Source organism: Carcharhinus amblyrhynchos, chromosome 22 (genome assembly GCF_965287045.1).
Source record: "Carcharhinus amblyrhynchos chromosome 22, sCarAmb.v2.hapA, whole genome shotgun sequence".
Taxonomy (NCBI): domain Eukaryota; kingdom Metazoa; phylum Chordata; class Chondrichthyes; order Carcharhiniformes; family Carcharhinidae; genus Carcharhinus; species Carcharhinus amblyrhynchos.
Window position 1 is genome coordinate 5,376,255 of NC_137345.1, and position 18,088 is coordinate 5,394,342.

Here is an 18,088-nt window from a genome sequence, read left to right on the forward strand (position 1 = left end):
TGTCAAGGCCAAAAGAGGAAATGCTGGAAAATCTCAGCAGGTCTGGCTGCACCTGTGAGGAGAGAAAAGAGCTGACGTTTCGAGTCCAAAGCTAGAAGGCACAGAAAGTGGGAAATATTTATACTGCAGGGGGAGGGAATGAAAGATGAGTCACAGCCACACAAACCAGGGGAAAAGAGTGCAAATAGCCGTCCACAAAGAGAATAAAGGATGTGAATGGCCAAACACAGAGAAGCTGTAAGGGTCAGGACAGGGGTGGGGGTGGGGGGAATAAATGTCAAGGCATTGTGTTTGTCAAACTGATTTCAATAGGGTGTTAATTGACCGATCTCCTGGATATTTGATTAAGTTTTCAGAGGCACAATAGTTCCTCTGGACCTTTTGGAGCCTTGAAAATTGATATCAATTCTCTTAAAGTTGCTTTAACCTTGGAGCAATAACCCCTGGGTGGAATTGTTTTAGTGCCACCTGAGATATAGTTATTTGTATTTTGTCCTGTCTGCCTGCAGTGAGTATGGATACCACAGTGCTGTCTGTTTATCCCTGTCTATACACTCCTCTCCTGCTACAGCCCACACTCCCGGGGTTTAGCCCTACTACAATAATTATTGCTGGTACAAGCGAAACTAGCACAAGCGTCAATCGCACAGCCATTGCTAAAACATCAATGTTATCAATGATATCAATGATACCAGTGGAACAATCATCTACATATGGTGGCACAGTGGTTAGCCTCACAGGACCAAAGACCTGGGTTCAATTCCGGCCTCGGCTTACTGCCTGTGTGGAGTTTGCATGTTCTCCCCGCGTCTGTGTGGGTTTCCTCCAGGTGCTCCGGTTTCCTCCCACACTCCAAAGATGTGCAGGTTAGGTTGATTGGCCACGCTAAATTGCCCTTCTGTGTCAGGGGGACTAGCAGGGTAAATACGTAGGGTTACGAGGCTAAGGCCTGGACGGGACTTTTGTTGTTGCATGCTCAATGGGCCAAATGGCCTCCTTCTGCACTGCAGGGATTCGATGATGTTGCAGTTAGCAGTACAATTTCTACTATTGCCAATAATCATGCAGCTTTTATTGATATGGTTTTCACTCATGCAAAGATTGGAAACTAACCCCTTAAAGCAATGTTTTTTAACAGTTTTTTTGCAGTGACCCACTTTTACCAAATGGCCATCCCTTGCGACCAAGGGAGGGGAAAGAAAATTGGCGCCAAGTACAGGGTGTGTTGACCTGTTTACTCTGCCTCGTGTGGTCATACACGGTACTGCAGCAGGAGTTTACACAGAGGAGAGATGGGAAAAAAGGTCAGGAGATCTTTAGGGTTCATTTCTGGTGACCCATTTTTAAACATCTTGCGACCCACCCGCAAATCGCAAGCCCCCACTTAGAAAAACACTGCCTTAAATGACAGTCTTATCAATAGGAGGGAACTTTCACAAGGGCTTTATCCTTGAAACTGCTAGTTTCATTTTCAAGAGGAACAGAAGGCCATTCACTCCAGTAAGATTCTTTAAATTTCACTCTCAGGTTGTGGGGGTTCTTGACGAGGCCAGCATTAACTGCCCTCGCTGAGTTACCCTGAAGATGGGCTTCTTAAACCGTCAACCAGTGGGTGAAGAACAGAAAAGAAGACTTGCATCCATATCCCACCTTCCATGACCACAAGACATCCCAAAGCACGTTATCCCCACCAGTAAAGTATTTCAAAATGTAGCCACTCTTGGGATGTAGGAAATGTAGCAGCCAATTGGTACACAGCAAGGATTTGGCATCCTCCATGCTGACACTATAGTTAAGAAAGCCCACCAACGCCTCTACTTTCTCAGAAGACTATAGAATTTGGTATGTCAGCTGCGACTCTCACCAACTTTTACAGATGCACCATAGAAAGCATTCTTTCTGGTTGTATCACAGCTTGGTACAGGTCTTGCTCTGCCCAAGACCACAAGGAACTACAAAAGGTCGTGAACGCAGCCCAATCCATCACGCAAACCAGCCTCCCATCCATTGACTCTGTCTACACTTCCCGCTGCCTCAGCAAAGCAGCCAGCATAATTAAGGACCCCTACACATCCTGGACATTCTCTCTTCCACCTTCTTCTGTGGGGAAAAAGATACAAAAGTCTGAGGTCACATACTAACCGACTCAAGAACGGCTTCTTCCCTGCTGCCATCAGACTTTTGAATGGACCTGCCTCACACTAAGTTAATCTTTATCTACACTCTAACTATGACTGTAACACTACATTCTGCACTCTTTCATTTCCTTCTCTATGTACAGTATGCTTTGCCTGTAGAGCACGCAAGAAACAATACTTTTCATTGTATGTTAATACATGTGACAATAATAAATCAAATCAAAATAAAGTATTGCAAAATGTATCCACTACTGTGATGTAGGAAATGTAGAAACCAATTGGCACACAGCAAGATCCCAAGCACAGTGATGAGATTCTGACCGGATAATTCACTCTAGTGCTTGCTATGGACTGAGTGATAATTATTAACCGGGCCAACCTGGCTCTTCATCGAATGGAGCCAGTGGGATCTTCGACATGCACCTGAGAAGCAGACAGGGTTTATCCAAAAGATAGCACCTCAAATAATGCAGCAGGGACTGCAGTGTGAGCTTTACTCATACTCAGCTCCTGGAGTGGGTCTGAAATGCACGACTTTCTGACTGATAGAATCTTACAGTGCAGAAGGAGGCTATTCGGTCCATCGAGTCTGTACCAGTCACAATCCCGTTCAGGCCCTATTCCCATAACCCTTATTTACCCTGCTAATCCCCTGACACTAAGTGACAATTTAGCATGGTCCATCAACCAAATCTGCACATCTTTGGACTGTGGGAGGAAACCGCAATGCCCAGAGGAAACCCACACAGACACGGGGAGAATGTGCACAGATGCTGATCCAAGCCAGAAGTGGATGTGATGTAGGAAAGGTGGCAATCTATTTATACACTGAAAGATTCCGTAAAAAAGAAATAAGATAACATATTTTGGTGATGCTGGTTAAGGGATAAATGTTTTTATTCTATTTGGCCAGAATTGAACCCGGGTCCCTGGCGCTGTGAGGCAGCAGTGCTAACCACTGTGCCACCAAGCCACCCCACGACTCAGAGGCAAAATAACCATCCCTGACTGATACTGAAAAAGAGCGACTGGATTTTCCGCTCCTGACCACATTGGGCAGGTTCAGCAGTGGGAGCGGAAAATATCACGAGAACTACAGAACCGCATTTTATATCAGTGTAAACGTGTAACACAATTGTCTCCTCAGACATGTTTCCCAACATTCAGCATTGAGAATATCATTCTGCACGTTCTCCCCGTGACTGCGTGGGTTTCCTCCGGGTGGTCCGATTTCGTCCCATAGTCCAAAAGACGTGCTGGTTAGGTGCATTGACCATGCTAAATTCTCCATCAGTGTACCCAAACAGGTGCCAGAGTGTGACACCTCGGGGATTTTTCATAGAAATTTTATTGCAGTGTTAATTTAAGCCTACTGATCAATAAATTTTAAACATTCTTTAACTGAATTTGAATACATTTATACATAATCGTAGAATCCTACAATGCAGAAGGAGGCCATTCAGCCCATCGAGTCTGCATCAACCACAATCCCACCCAGGCCCCATCCCCGTAACCCCACATATTTACCCTGCTAATCCCCTGACACTAGAGTCAATTTAGCATGGCCAATCAACCTAACCTGCACATCTTTGGACTGTGGATGGAAACTGGAGCACCTGGGGAAACCCATGCAGACATGGGGAGAACATGCAAAGCCTACAGAGACAGTCACCCAAGGCTGGAATTGAACATGGGTCCCTGGTGCTGTGAGGCAGCAATGCTAACCACTGTGCCACCATGCCATCCAATGATGATCAGGCTTTTGAGCCTGAATCATACCCCCCACCCCCATCAGAAAGTCCACCCACGTCAGTGTGAAGACAGCCCAGTGTAAATCACATCTGGTCTCCCAAGGCTTGTACCTGGCAAGCAGACCTCCCAGGGGAGCTCAGGTGAGTGCAAAGTTCAGGTAGAAGAAGGACATGCCTGGATACTGTCCCCAGCACTGACCTCTGGCATTGCCCTGTCAGGGGCGGTAACTCCTATTCTCTCTCTCTGTGCTGGGGCCCCAGTTGTCAGCTAACTAAGTTACTGGTGGAGCCCAGAATCAGTTGTTGTCCCGCCATCATTTGACTGGATGGGTGAAGCTTTTATTTCAAAATCCCAGAATTTGTGGCAGAGAAAGATCCCATTGCCGTCAGCACCTTCAATGCCACTTTTCCCACCCTTTTGCCCATTCCTGGAAATATCTCACCCAAAGAAAACCAGAGATATATTCCCAGAAAACTGATCTCAAACATTCTCTAACCACTCATTCTCAAACATTGACATGCTCTGTCAATGCTCAGTCAATGTTCCATCATTGTTACAAGATTATCTCAAATTTATGCTAATGATCTGCTGTGGAAGTGCCTTCAGAAAATGTATGTTTATGATTTCCTTTGATCATCCCCTATCCCCCTACATTAAAGGTGCTTTGAGAGTGGCACAGTGGTTAGCATTGCTGCCTCACAGTGCCAGGGACCCAGGTTCAATTGAGTGACTGTGTGGAGTTTGCACATTCTCCCCATGTTTATGTGGATTTCCACCGGATGCTCCAAAGATCCAAAGGTGTACAGGTTAGATGGGCTGTTAGTGTCGGGGGACTAGCAAGGGTAAATGTATGGGATTATGGAGATAGGGCCTGAGTGGGATTGTGGTTGGTGCAGACTTGATGGGCCAAATGGCCTTCTTCTGCACTGCAGGGAATCTGTTCTGTTCTATTCTATGTCAATGCAAGTATTTTTAATAAGTGGGTAGCTCTTGCAGAAGGCATGTACACACACGATGGCCACACATCCATCCACTGTGCTGTCACTTGAGATTAGCTTTCCAAAGCTTAACAAACTGGTTTGACAGCCCTCCCTGTTTGTTCGTTTGTTTGGGATTCCATAACACACACTGCACAGAAACAGGCCATTCAGCCCAACCTGCCCAGGCTAGTGCCTATGCTTTCGCCTATTTCAGAAACACAATTAACATATCATTCTGTTCCTTTCTCCGTTAAGTGTTTATCTAGCTTCTTAAATGCACCCATGTTATTCACTAGAGCCTTGTAGGGGAGAGCATGGGGAGACAGTGGCATTATCATCACTGGAATTCCCAACATCAATAGCCTGGGCATTATCGCTGACCAGAAACGGAATTCCACCAGCCATATACATTTCCTGCAACAGCAGGTCAGAGCTGGGAATTGTGCAACAAGGGCAGCATGGTGGCACAGTGGTTAGCACTGCTGCCTCACAGCGCCAGGGACTCGGGTTCCATTCCTGGCCTCAGTTCACTGCCTGCACATTCTCCCCGTGTCGGCGTGGGTTTCCTTCAGATGCTCCGGTTTCCCCCCACAGTTCCGGAAGGTGTGCTGGTTTGATGCATTGGCTGTGCTAAATTCTCTCTCAGTGTACCCGAAGAGGTGCCGGAGTGTGGCGACTAGGGGATTTTCATACAATCCCGACAGTGCAGAAGGAGGCCATTTGATCCACTGAGTCTGCACCGACCATAATTTTACCACATTTTCACTGTAACTTCACTGCAATGTTAATGGAAGCCTTCTTGTGACTAATAAATAATCAAGGAGAACAAGGACAGCAGGTATCTGAGAACGCCACCACTGGCAAGTTGGCCTCCAACTTGCTTACCATCCTGACTTGGAAATATATTCCTTCACTGACGCTGGGTCAAAACACTGGAACTCCCTCCCTAACAGCAAAGTGGGTGTACTTACACCTCAGGGACCGCAGCAGCAGTTCAAGAAGGCAACTCATCACCACCTTCTCAAGGGCAAGACCAGCACCAGGGGTAGTCACATCCCAAGAATGAATAAAAGAAAGCACAGGGGGAGGCCATTCAGCCCAACCATGTGAACTCTGCATTGAACCCAGTTAGAAATCCCACCGTGCTGCTTTCCCCCCCACAGCCCCCTATTTTTTTCCCCTTCCAATATTCCAGGGATGGCACTGCTGCCTCACAGTGCCACGGACCCGGTTCAATTCCCGACCTCAGTTCATTGTCTGTGCGGAGTCTGCACATTCTCCCCGTGTCTGCGTGGGTTTCCTCTGGGTGCTCCGGTTTCCTCCCATAGTCCAAAGATGTGCGGGTTAGATGGATCTGGCTATGCTAAATTGCCCTGTATTGTCAGAGGGATTAGCAGGATAAACACCTGGGGTTAAGGGGATAAGGTCTGGGTGGGATTATTGTCAGTACAGACTCGATGGTCGAATGGCCTCCTTCTGCACTGTAGGGATTCTATGACTCTATCCAATCAAACCCTCCATAATTTTAAAGACTTCCATCTGGAAGCTCACCCCTGTTCGTATTTCTAGACATGGTGTGGAGATGCCGGCGATGGATTGGGGTAAACATAGTGAGAAGTCTCATAACACTAGGTTAAAGTCCAACCTGGACTTTAACCTGGTGTTGTGAGACTTCTTACCGCATTTCTAGACGACAGAACCCCGGGTCTTGCGGTGTTGCCTCCGTTTCGACCGCAGGGGAATGCCACGCCAGCGGTTTAGACTTTAACTCGGTAAATATCACAAGGTATTTTCTTCCTAACCTGTTCCTTTGCATCAAAATCCAGGGCGAAACACGTGTCTCTCTCTAGGACGGCGCGGACACCCGCAGACAGGCTGACAGTTCCCAGAAAGCGAAAGGAAAGCGATCGGGAGACAGGAGGGGTGGGGAAGGCAGTGTGTGTGTGTGTGTGTGTGTGTGAGGGGGGGGGGGAAACAGCTACAAGGAGGGGGTTAGGGAGTCGGGGATTGTGAAGCGTGTCTGTCCGTCCTGGGGGGCGGGGGGGGAGTGGGGGTTACTGGTGGGGGAGCTGGGGGGAGGGGTGGGGAGAGATCTGCTGTGAGGGTGCTGAAGATCAGACACACAGAGAGACACAGACACACATAGACACACAGACACAAACAGAGATAGAGACACACACAGAGCCACAGACACACACACACATAGAGACACAAACACACAGACACACACAAGAGACAGACACACACAGAGACACACATATAGAAACACACTACTGACAGACACACGAACACACACACACAGACCAGGGCAGGGCTGAGGGAGCCACACTGAGGGAGGCTGGAGGAAACCCCGAAGTGACAGGAAACCCCAGTGAAATTGACAAGGTGGAGGTGCAGGCGGGGAAGGAAATTGGCCGACATGAAACTGCTGGGAGGCTGGGTGCGGGAGAGCCCGGAGCTCCCCACTCACAAGGCGGAGAGGAAATGCGGCTCTCACCTCCTCTCTCTCCCCCTTCTTCCTCTCCAGCCCCCCAGGCTCCAGTAAGGCGGCCGGAGAAGGATTCCTGTGATCGGGAACGGCATTGTTTTGATTTGATGTTAATATTAATAGCATGATCACCCTGGAACTGCCGCTCCTGGAATTCGCACACAGGCTCGCTGGAGTTGGGGGTGAGTGGATTTGTATCTATTTTCCTTGTCCCCTTGCAACATTGTTTCCTTTTCTCTATTGTTCTTGGTTAATTTGTAGCAACATTTCATAATCATGGGTTACAATGTATCGAGCCAGCGGATGTAGCGAAATCGAGTCCAGCTGTCGACTTCTATGTGAAGTGGAGAGTTAATTAAAAAGGGTTTTTTTTGACAAATGACTGCAGGAAAACAAGCAAAAATTCTGATGTGAAATCAGAGGGTGATGCTGGGGGTTTAGTAACGGGATTACAGATAAATGATTAAAGAGACAGGCTGTACTTAAATGAATCTCTGTCTCTCTCTCTCTCTTGTGTAAACTCTCGCAGGGCCTTTCCTTAGGCCTGGGGTGGAATCTGCAGTTATTTAGTCGTGTTTTTAATCTAATCGCTTCCTGCTCCTTTCTCCCCACCCTAGCCGTGGAGGAGGGAGAGTGGATCTCCCCCCACCTTCTGAAGGAACCCGGGGCCAACAGTTGTGGCTGTTTACAGTTGACTTCGTTGGCCCTGGGCGAGGGATCGGCACCAACCAGGATTACTGCTGCTGATTGCTTATTGCTGCTGGGAAGTGGGTGTGTGGACAGGGCTGGAGTGAGAGTAGAATTGAGTTTTGAAGTTCCACACTCGAACAAGGCGACTTACATTAATATAGCGCCTTTCACGACCATTGGATGTCTCGAAGCATTTTTATATTCGGTAGGGGCGACACAATGGTTAGCAACTGCTGCCTCACAGTTCCCGAATTCGATCCCCGGCTTGGGTCACTGCCTGTGTGGAGCGTGCACGTTCTCCCCGTGTCTGCGTGGGTTTCCTCCCAAAAAGGCATGGTATTAGTTTAAATGTTCATTAGTCACAAAAAAGGCTTACATTAACACTGCAATGAAGTTACTGTGAAATCCCTCTTGTCGCCACACTCCAGCGCCTGTTCGAATTCAATGCGTCTAACCAGCACATTTTTCAGACTGTGCTCGGAAACCGGAGCACCCGGAGGGAACCCATGCAGACACGGGGAGAATGAGCAAACTCTGCACATTCAGTGACTCAAACCGGGAATCAAACCCGCCTCCCTGGTGCTGTGAGGCAGCAGTGTGCCACTGTGGTTAAGTGCACTGGCCGTGCTAAATGCTCCCTCGGTGTATCCAAACAGTGTAGCGACTCAGGGATTTTCACAATAACTTCATTGCAGTGTTAATGGAACCCTACTTGTGGCACGATTAAATAAACTTTAAACAATGAAATACTTTGATGTACAGTCTTTGTTGTCACATTGGAATTGCAGCAGTCAATTGTGTGCACAGCAAGCTGCCACAAACTGATAACAGCCAGGTAATCTGTTCACGTAGGGATAAAGCTTTGGCCAGTGCACCAGGGAGAATGCTCCTGCTATTCCTCAAATGGGATCATTTACATCCACTGTATTTGTGCTCAAAATCCTGGAATTGAACCCAAAATCTCATGACTCAGAGTGCCACTATCTAGCTACAGTTGGCAGACAAATAACCCATTGGCCCTCACTTCCCTCGCTCGAATGTTTGGGGAAAACACAGTTGTGGGGGGAGCATGTAACAGTGGCTTATTTTTTTTGATTCGTTTGTGGGTCTTGGGTGCTGCTGGCTGCCAGCATTTATTGTCCATCCCTAGTTGCCCGAGGGCAGTTGAGACTCAACCACATTGCTGTGGCTCTGGAATCACATGTAGGCCAGATCAAGTAAGGACAGCAGATTTCCTTCCCCAAAGAGCATTAGTGAACCAGATGGGGTTTTTATGACAATAGCTTCATGGCCATCAGTAGATTCTTAATTCCAGATTTTTTAAAATTTAATTCAAATTCCACCAGCTGCCGTGGCAGGATTCAAACCCAGGCCCCCCAGAGCTTCAACTGAGTTTCTGGATTAATAGTCTAATAATACCAGTAGGCCATTGCCTCCCCAGGAAATTGTTCCGGGGTGTTGGTGAGACCACACCTGGAGTATCGTGTGAAGTTTTGCTCTCCTTGTCTGAGGAACAATATCCTTGCTATAGAGGGAGTGCAGCAAAGGTTTACCAGGCTGATTCCTGGGATGACAGGTCTGTCACATGAGGAGAGACTGAGTCAGTTAAGGTTATATTCACTGGAGTTTAGAAGAGTGAAAGGGGATCTCAGGGAAACTTATAAAATCCTAACAGGATTAGATAGAGTAGGTTCAGAAAGAGTGTTCCTGATGGTGGGAGAGTCCAGAACTAGGGGTTATGGTTTGAGGATAAGGGATAAACCTTATAGGGTTGAGGTGAGGAGAGATTTCTTCACCCAGAGGGTGGCGAATGTGTGGAATTCATTACCACAGAATATAATTGAAACCAAAACATTGTGTGATTTCAAGAAGAAATTAGATATTGCTCTTGAGGCAAAAGGGATCAAAGGATATGGGAGGAAGTGGGGATCAGGATATTGAATTCGATGATCAGCCATGATTAAAATGAATGGTGCAGCAGGCTTGAAGGGCTGAATGGCCTACTCCTGCTTCTAGTTTCTGTGTTAAGGAGGTCTGGGACCATTTGAACGGTTTGCTTTTTGAGTTAAAGTTTATTTATTACTCACAAATAAGGCTGACATTAACATTGCAATGAAGTTACTGCGAAAATCCCCTCGTCGCCACAGTCTGGTGCCTGTTCAGGTCAATGCACCCTAACCAGCACGTCTTTCAGAGTATGGGGGGAATCCCACACGGACAAGGAGAGAAAATCCACACAGATAGTGACCCAAACCAGGAATCGAACCCTGGTCCCTGGCACCATGAGGCAGCAGTGCTAACCACTGGGCCACCGAGTTGTACTTTTTGCTCTTGTGGAGTAGCTTTGCTATTAACCTGTTGGTGGTAACGTTCAGTTCAGTTGACACATTGGTGCCCCAGTGCCCTGAAATGTCATCAAGGCCGGGGGCCACACCAGGCACAACAATGAGGAGGAGGAGGAACATGTAAAGGATATAAGATGGTTAATGATGGTACGGCTGGGAAGCAGTTACAAAGTAATCTTGTCAGAAAACAGAGAGAGCAAAGCTGGAGACTGGATTATCTTCACTGTAATCACTCCCACACACTCATTATTTTTAACAGTAATAACATTGTGTTATTTATACAGCGGTAAGAATGAAGTTGGCGCTGTCGTTAAGGGAGTGGGTGGGTTTGCAGGTGTCATGGACAACACTGCCAGGATATGCACTCAATACAATAGGTGGTCCTCACTCTTAGATTCATTGTCCAATTCTGCCTCACCAATAGCTGTTTGCCTAACCTGTCTGCCTGGCTTGTCCCTGCTGCTGTCTTAAAGCAAGTTTCAAATATAAATGGTTCAGAGATTGAGCTAAAATATCGGGGGGAATGCATTTCAAGGGTGTTAATTATCACAAACAAAGATTTGTTAGTGTCTATTTGTGTGCAAGTGAATATTCTCCCAGTGAAAGTGTGAAGCCAAGAATAAAGAGAAGTGGGTAAAGAACAGGAAAATGTATTGGAACAGGAGCATACCAATCAGTTATCCTTCCTAACCATTTGATTAGATCCTGCCTGATCTGTAACTCAATTCCACTTATCCACCCTTGCACCATAAATCCTAATCTCTCTTCTTTCATCTGTCCTCACTCTGAATCTTGTCCGGTCTATGGATAATCTTTCTGGACTGATTTCTATTCTCTGCTGCATCCACTACCTGTTCCAAAGACAGGCCAGTTCATATTCCGACATTATCCCCTCCTGCCGTCTTGGACCTTCCTCGTTGCATGTTCTCAAGATGTTCTGCTTGACGTCACCACTTTTTACAAACACTCCCCCCTCCTGTTCGCATGGGCCTAATACTCTACCATCTCACCCGCCCCGGAATCAGGACAGGCGAGGTTCCCCGAACAGAAATCTCCATTGGCCTCGGGCAGGATTTCATAATCTCACCCGAATGAGGTCATAAAATCCACCCAAATTTAAATTCATTTATCCAAAATATGCGAGTTTCCTCGATAGAGAATCGCTGTGGTGCAGGAGAAGGCCACTCTGCCCATCGAGTCTGCATCGACCACAATCCTACCCAGGTCCTATCCCCATAACCTCATGCATTTACCCTAGCTAATCCCCTTGACACTACGGGTCAATTTAACATGGCCAATCAACCTAACCCGCACATCTTTGCACAGTGGGAGGAAACCGGAGCGCCCAGAGGAAACCCATGTAGACAGAGGGAGGACGTGCAGACTCCACACAGACAGTGACCCGAGCTGGGTATTGAACCCAGGTCCCTGTCTCTGTGCCTTAGACAAGCTCCTCTTAACACAGCTTTCTCCAACAGCCATTCGTTTGCCCTCTTGGCTGTTCATGACCCATGTGATATCCATCAGAATCCTCCCTTGACCCTTCTTCAAGACTTATCTAAGATGCATCACACAAACTCAGTATTGACATTATCAGTTGATCCCTGGTTTGATGGAGAGAGTTCCAGATTTCCTCTATTCCTCTGGGTAAAACTGCACTCCCTGATTCCACTCCTGAATGGCTTACTCTAATTTGAAAATTGTGACCCATTGTGTCCCAAGAGAGAGTTGCCCTCTATCTATCTATGGGGGCAGCAAGGCGACAGAGTGGTTAGCATTACTACCTCACAACTCCAAGGACCTGGATTCGATTCCCAGCTTGGGTGGCTGTGTGGAGTTTGCACGTTCTCCCCGTGTCTGCGTGGGTTTCCTCTGTGTGCTCTGATTTCCTCCCACAGTCCGAAGATGTGCAGGTTAGGTTGACTGACCGTGCTAAATTGACTGTTAGTGTCCTGAGATGCTTAGGTTAGAGGGAGTAACAGGGTAAATGTGTGAGGTTACGGGGATAGAGATTGGGTGGGATTGTTGCCGGTGCAGACTCAATGGGTCGAATGGCCTCCTCCTGCATTGTAGGGATTGTGTGGTTTCTATCTGAGTGAATTATTTTATCATTTTAAGCATCTCTGTTAAAATAACCCCCAACCTTCTCATCTCAAAGGGTTGCATGCCATGTTTGTTTAACCTATTCTCATCAGTTAAAGCTCCCTGCATCATTCTGTAGTATCTGCTTTTTTTTCTACAAAGGACCCCTCTCCCAACCTCCCTAATTGCAGAACTGAATGCAATATCACATTTCTATTCCGCTTTCTACAAACTCAGATCACAAACCACTTTGCAGTCAGTTTAGTAATTTTCAATTGCCCTCACCGTGTGATGTAGGAAATGTGATAATTGATTTATGCACAGCAAGATTCCACAAAAAAGTAATAAGATAATGGCAACAGTCCCTCAGTACTGGTATGGGTTTCGTACCCCGTGGCTTTGGAGTGGATTTGGAACCCATAACGTTTGACTCCAAGGCAAGAGTGATCTATGACTGATACTGAATGATGATGCTGATTTTGCTGGCGAGGGGTAGATGGAAATAGCAGGACAGCAGTACTGAGGGAATGCTACACTGTCAACGGTGCTGCCTTTCTGATGAAACCTTACACTGAGACTTGAATTATACTCCAAGTGGCCGTTTAAAAAAAAATCCCGAACTCACTCTGAAGGAGAGCAGAGACATCCTGGCCAATGTGTACAGGGGTACAGGGGAAAGGCAGGTGTATAGCACTAAGCACAGTGACACAATGGTTAGAACTGCTGTCTCACAGTGCCAGGGACCTGGGTTTGATTCCCGGCCTCGAGTCGTTGTCTGCGTGGGTTTCTTCCGGGTGCTCCTGTTTCCTTCCACAGTCTGAAAGATGTGCTGGTTAGGATGCATTGGCCATGCTAAATTCTCCCTCAGTGTACCCGAACAGGCACTGGAGTGTGGCGACTTGGGGATGTTCACAGTAACTTCATGCTAATTAAGCCTACTTGTGACACAAATGAATAAATTTAACTTAAAAAAAACTTAGTGCTCAGTTGGAGGCACGATGGGCTGAATGGACTCCTTCTGTGCAATAACCATTCTGTGAATAGAAACTTTGATCCCTTAACCTGCAGCACCAAAACATATTATCCTATTTATTTTTGTGGAATCTTTCTGTGTATAAATAGATTGCCTCATTTCCCACAATATACGGTGCTGACAATTCAAAATTACTTCATTGGCTGTAAAGTGCTTTGTGACATTTAGATTTTAAAACATTAGGCAGTTATAAAGGTTTACAGCATGGAAACAGGCCCTTTGGCCCAACTTGTCCATGCCATCACTTTGTTTTTAACCACTAGGCTAGTCCCAATTGCCCGCATTTGGCCCATATCCCTCTATACCCATCTTACCCATGTAACGCTTTTTAAAAGACAAAATTGTACCTGACTCTGCTACTGCATCTGGCAGCTCATTCCAGACGCTCACCACCCTCTGTGTGAAAAAAATGCTCCTCTGGACCCTGTTGTATGTCTCCCCTCTCACCTTAAACCTATACCCTCTAGTTTTAGTCATAGAGGTTTACAGCATGGAAACAGGCCCTTCAGCCCAACTTGTCCATGCCGTCCTTTGTAATGCTGACAAAGTTGTTGGAAATGTGAGATGACATTCACATGTCGAGGGTAATGGGGCATCCCTCAGTCATGACGCGAACAGTCGTCTTATCTCCTGAGTCAATGATATTGAAAGATTGAGAAATAAGCATAGAAAGAACTGTGAAGGAGGATGAATTTTAGTTAAACAGAGAGAAATAAAGAGAGGGATAGAAAGGTTGGGTTAAGACTGAGGGACAAGAGACAGAAAAGTAAGTAAAATGAGTTATTTTTAAAGACGTCCTGGAATGTTCAATTCCTGAAGGGATATCGCCACAGTTATAACTGTTCTCCTTCTGGGCAAGTAAAGCTGGGCTGGCAGTAATTAACAATTAGCATGTTATTAAAAGAGGACTTGTGTTTTTAATTACTAGACTTCAATTTCTGTGGTGGCTTTGATGGGTAATTAATGTTCATACCCAGCAACTTTGTCAAACTCGCGGGGAGGCAGAGATGTGAAGTTAACGGTGTCATAGCGCAGATTGGTCGACAATTTGCATTTTACAGAATCATAGAATCCCTACAGTGCAGAAGGAGGCCATTCGGCCCATTGAGTCTGCACCGACCACAATATCACCCAGGCCCTATTCCAGGAACCTCACATATTTACCCTGCTAATCTCCCTGACATTAAGAGTCAATTTAGCATGGGTAATCAACCTAACCCGCACATCTTTGGAGTGTGGGAGGAATCTGGAGCGCCCGAGGGAAACCCACAGAGACATGGGACAAACTCCACACAGACTCGAGAGTGAAATTGAACTCAGGTCCCTGGCGCTGTGAGGTAGCAGTGCTAACCACTGTGCCACCGTGCTGCCCCTTTTTACAAGGCATCTCTCTTCCTTGCTACATGTTGCTGACTGATTTGTGCATTAGTAATGGAGCGTGCTGCTCATAAACCACTATCCCACCATCAAAATCTGCTCCAGGGTTCAATTGTCAGATATCCATTTTTCTCTCTCGCTCCATCACCTTACAGGGATGGCGGGGGGTCAAGATTCATCTCACCACAAAAGTTTCACTAAGAATCCTGTCATCTATTGTGTCAGATTACACAGACTCTGGGCTGGCACGGTGGCACAGTGGTTAGCATTGCTGCCTCACAGTACCAGGGACCTGGGTTCAAATCCTGACTTAGATCACTGTCTGTGTGGAGTTTGTACATTCTCCCTGTGTCTACATGGGTTTCCTCTGTGAGCTCTGGTTTTCTCTCACATTCCAAAGCTGTGCAGGTTAGGTGCATTGGCCATGCTGAATTTCCCCTCAGTGAACCCAAACAGGCACTGGATTGTGGCAACGGGGCGGATTTTCACAATATCTTCATTATAGTGTGAATGTAAGTCTACTTGTGACCAATAAATAAAGTTTAACTTTAAAGTTGCATACAAAATAGCAATCTGTACCCTGGGATTTGCAATTTTGACTGCTGTGTGGAATGATCCGACAGGATTGAGCTAATCCATTGGGATTGCCTGCCTTGATCTATTCTCGTCTCTGCATACCTGCCATTGGCTGGGCCTTGCTTGCCTGAATATTGTTCTTAAATTCATGAGTAACTTTTACATTCAAAAATACTTCAAAGCTTAGAGTGACAGAGAGACAGAGCAAAGAAGCAGGCCCTTTGGTCCCACTCATCCATGTTGATCAGGTTTCTTGAGCTGAACTAATCCCATTTGCCCGAGTTTGGCCCGTATCCCTCTAAACCTTTCCTATTCATGTACCTGTCCAAATGTTTTTTAAATGTTGTAATTGTACCTGTCTCTATCACCTCCTCTGTGTGAAAAAAGTTGCCCCTCGGGTGCCGTTCCCCTCTCACTTTAGAGCTATGTCCTCTAACTTTGGACTTCCCTACCCTGAGGAAAAGACCTTGGCTAGTCATCTTACCTATCGCCCTCATGATTTTATAAACCTCTATAATGGTCACCCCTCACCTTCCTACGTTCCGGGGGAAAAGAAAATCCCAACCTCCCCAGTCCCTCCTTATAATTCAAACCTTCCAGTCCCGGTAACATCCTTGTAAATCCTTTTTGCACTCTTTCCAGTTTAATAACGTCCTTCCTATAGCAGGGTGACCAGAACTTTGTGTGCTGAGATCAGTTTGTGTTTCTACGCAGTGTTCACTGATACTCTGTTCTTGATCTAAGGATGTCGTGGTGGCACAGTGGTTAGCACTGCTGCCTCTCTGCGCCAGGGACCGGGGTTCGATTCCTGGCTTGGGTCACTGATCCTGTGTGGAGTTTGCACATTCTGTCTGCCCATGTGGGCTTCCTCCAGGTGCTCCCGTTTCCTCCCACAGACCAGAGAATGTGCTGATGAGGTGCATTGGCCATGATAAATTCTCTGTCAGTGTACCTGAACATGTGCTGGAGTGTGGCGACTAGGAGATTTTCACGCTAACTTCATTACTGTGTGAATGTAAGCCTAATTGTGACACTAATAAATTAACTTTAACTTTAACTTTAACTGGAGGTTTGAAATTCACAACCAGCTCACAGGGTATCAAGGTTGTAAGAGATACATTCCTAGGATACTAACTATGGTCACTTTGTTTCTGGTCGAATCATTTGAGGTACTGGGTCAGATAATTGACAACAATTCCATCTCCTGGTCATGATCCATCGATCTCATGTTTGATATGATTTAAAAAGATGGGGATCAATGGAGAGTGACCAGCATGTCTGTGTTTCTTCTGGGTGCTCCAGTTTCCTCCCACAGCCTAGGGGTAGGTGAATTGGCCATGCTGAATTGTCCCTTAGTGTCAGGGGGACAAGCTGGATAAATGCATGGGGTTATAGGGTTAGGGCCTGGATGGAATTGTGGTCAGTGCAGACTCGATGGGCTGAATGGCTCCTTCTGCAGCATAGGGATTCTCTGATCCTATGGAATTATAGAGGTTTACAATGCGGAAACAGGCTCTCCGGCCCAATTTGTCCATGCTGCCTTTTTTTTAAACACCTAAGCTAATCCTAATTGCTCACATTTGGCCCATATCCCTCTACACCCATCTTACCCATGTAACTGTCTAAATGCTTTTTAAAAGACAAAATTGTACCCGCCTCTACTACCTCTGGCAGCTCGTCCCAGACACTCATTACCCTTTGTGCGAAAAAATTGCCCCTCTGGACACTTTATATCTCTCCCCTCTCACCTTAAACCTATGCACCTTAGTTTTAAACTCCCCTACCTTTGGGAAAAGATATTGTCTAGCTGATCTATGCCCCTCATTATTTTATAGACTGCTATAAGATCACCCCTCAGCCTCGTACGCTGCAGAGACAAAAGTCCCGGTCTCTCCAGCCTCTCCTTATAACTCAAACCATCAAACCCCGGTAGCATCCTAGTAAATCTTTTCTGCGCTCTTTCTAGTTTAATAATATCCTTTCTGAGTTGCTTGCATAGAATTCAAGAAAAAACATTTCTTCTGTTGTTGAGAGTCCATAACATAAAGTTATGCCGGGGATGATGTGAGGAAGCACTTTTTTATACAAGGACACTGAAAAACTGGGTCACACTTTCCTCCACTAAAATCCTGTCACAGTTGGGGGTGAATTGAAAGTTCCAGAACTGGGATCTATTGATTTTGTATTTGGTGAAGTCATTCTGGAAGATGGAATCAGAATGGGTAAATGGAGTTACGGTACAAATCAGTATAATAAATCCTGATTTGGAATTATGTCACCGTTCCTTCAATGTCACTGGGTAAATCCAGGAACTCCCTCCCTAACAGCACTGTGGGTGTACCTACACCAAGGGACTACAGCAGTTCAAGAAGATGGCTCGCCACCATCTTCCCAAAGCCAATTACGAATGGACTGTAAATGCTAGTCTTCTGTATCCCATGAACAAAAGTTATGACTTTGTTGAATGTCCTAAGAGGGACTGAATAGACTATGTTTCTATCTTAGGTAGAAAGCGAGTGGACTTCAAAAGTATACAGAACAAAGAAAATAAGACACAGGAACAGGCCCTTTGGCTCTCTAAGCCTGCGCGACCATGTTGCCTAACTGAACTAAAGCCCCCTATCCTT

The 18,088-nt window shown here is 46.3% G+C and overlaps 1 protein-coding gene and 1 long non-coding RNA gene across 4 annotated transcripts in view; one reads left to right on the forward strand and one right to left on the reverse strand.

The window, feature by feature from the left end:
* Positions 1 to 6,824, reverse strand: part of LOC145356823 (uncharacterized) — a 146,044-nt gene extending 139,220 nt beyond the window's left edge. The window contains exon 1 of the long non-coding RNA XR_013889217.1: positions 6,673 to 6,824. This is a non-coding gene — a long non-coding RNA (uncharacterized LOC145356823). The remainder of the gene's footprint in view (positions 1 to 6,672) is intronic.
* Positions 6,556 to 18,088, forward strand: part of elk4 (ETS transcription factor ELK4) — a 61,987-nt gene continuing 50,454 nt past the window's right edge. Inside the window, exons 1-2 of one of the 3 annotated variants that reach the window (XM_080209728.1) lie at positions 6,556 to 6,642; positions 7,398 to 7,540. The gene's annotated coding sequence lies outside the window, so the exon portion shown is untranslated. Of the gene's footprint in view, positions 6,657 to 6,984; positions 7,541 to 18,088 lie in introns of those variants that run through there. The other 2 variants (XM_080209729.1, XR_013889216.1) reach the window with 2 other exon arrangements.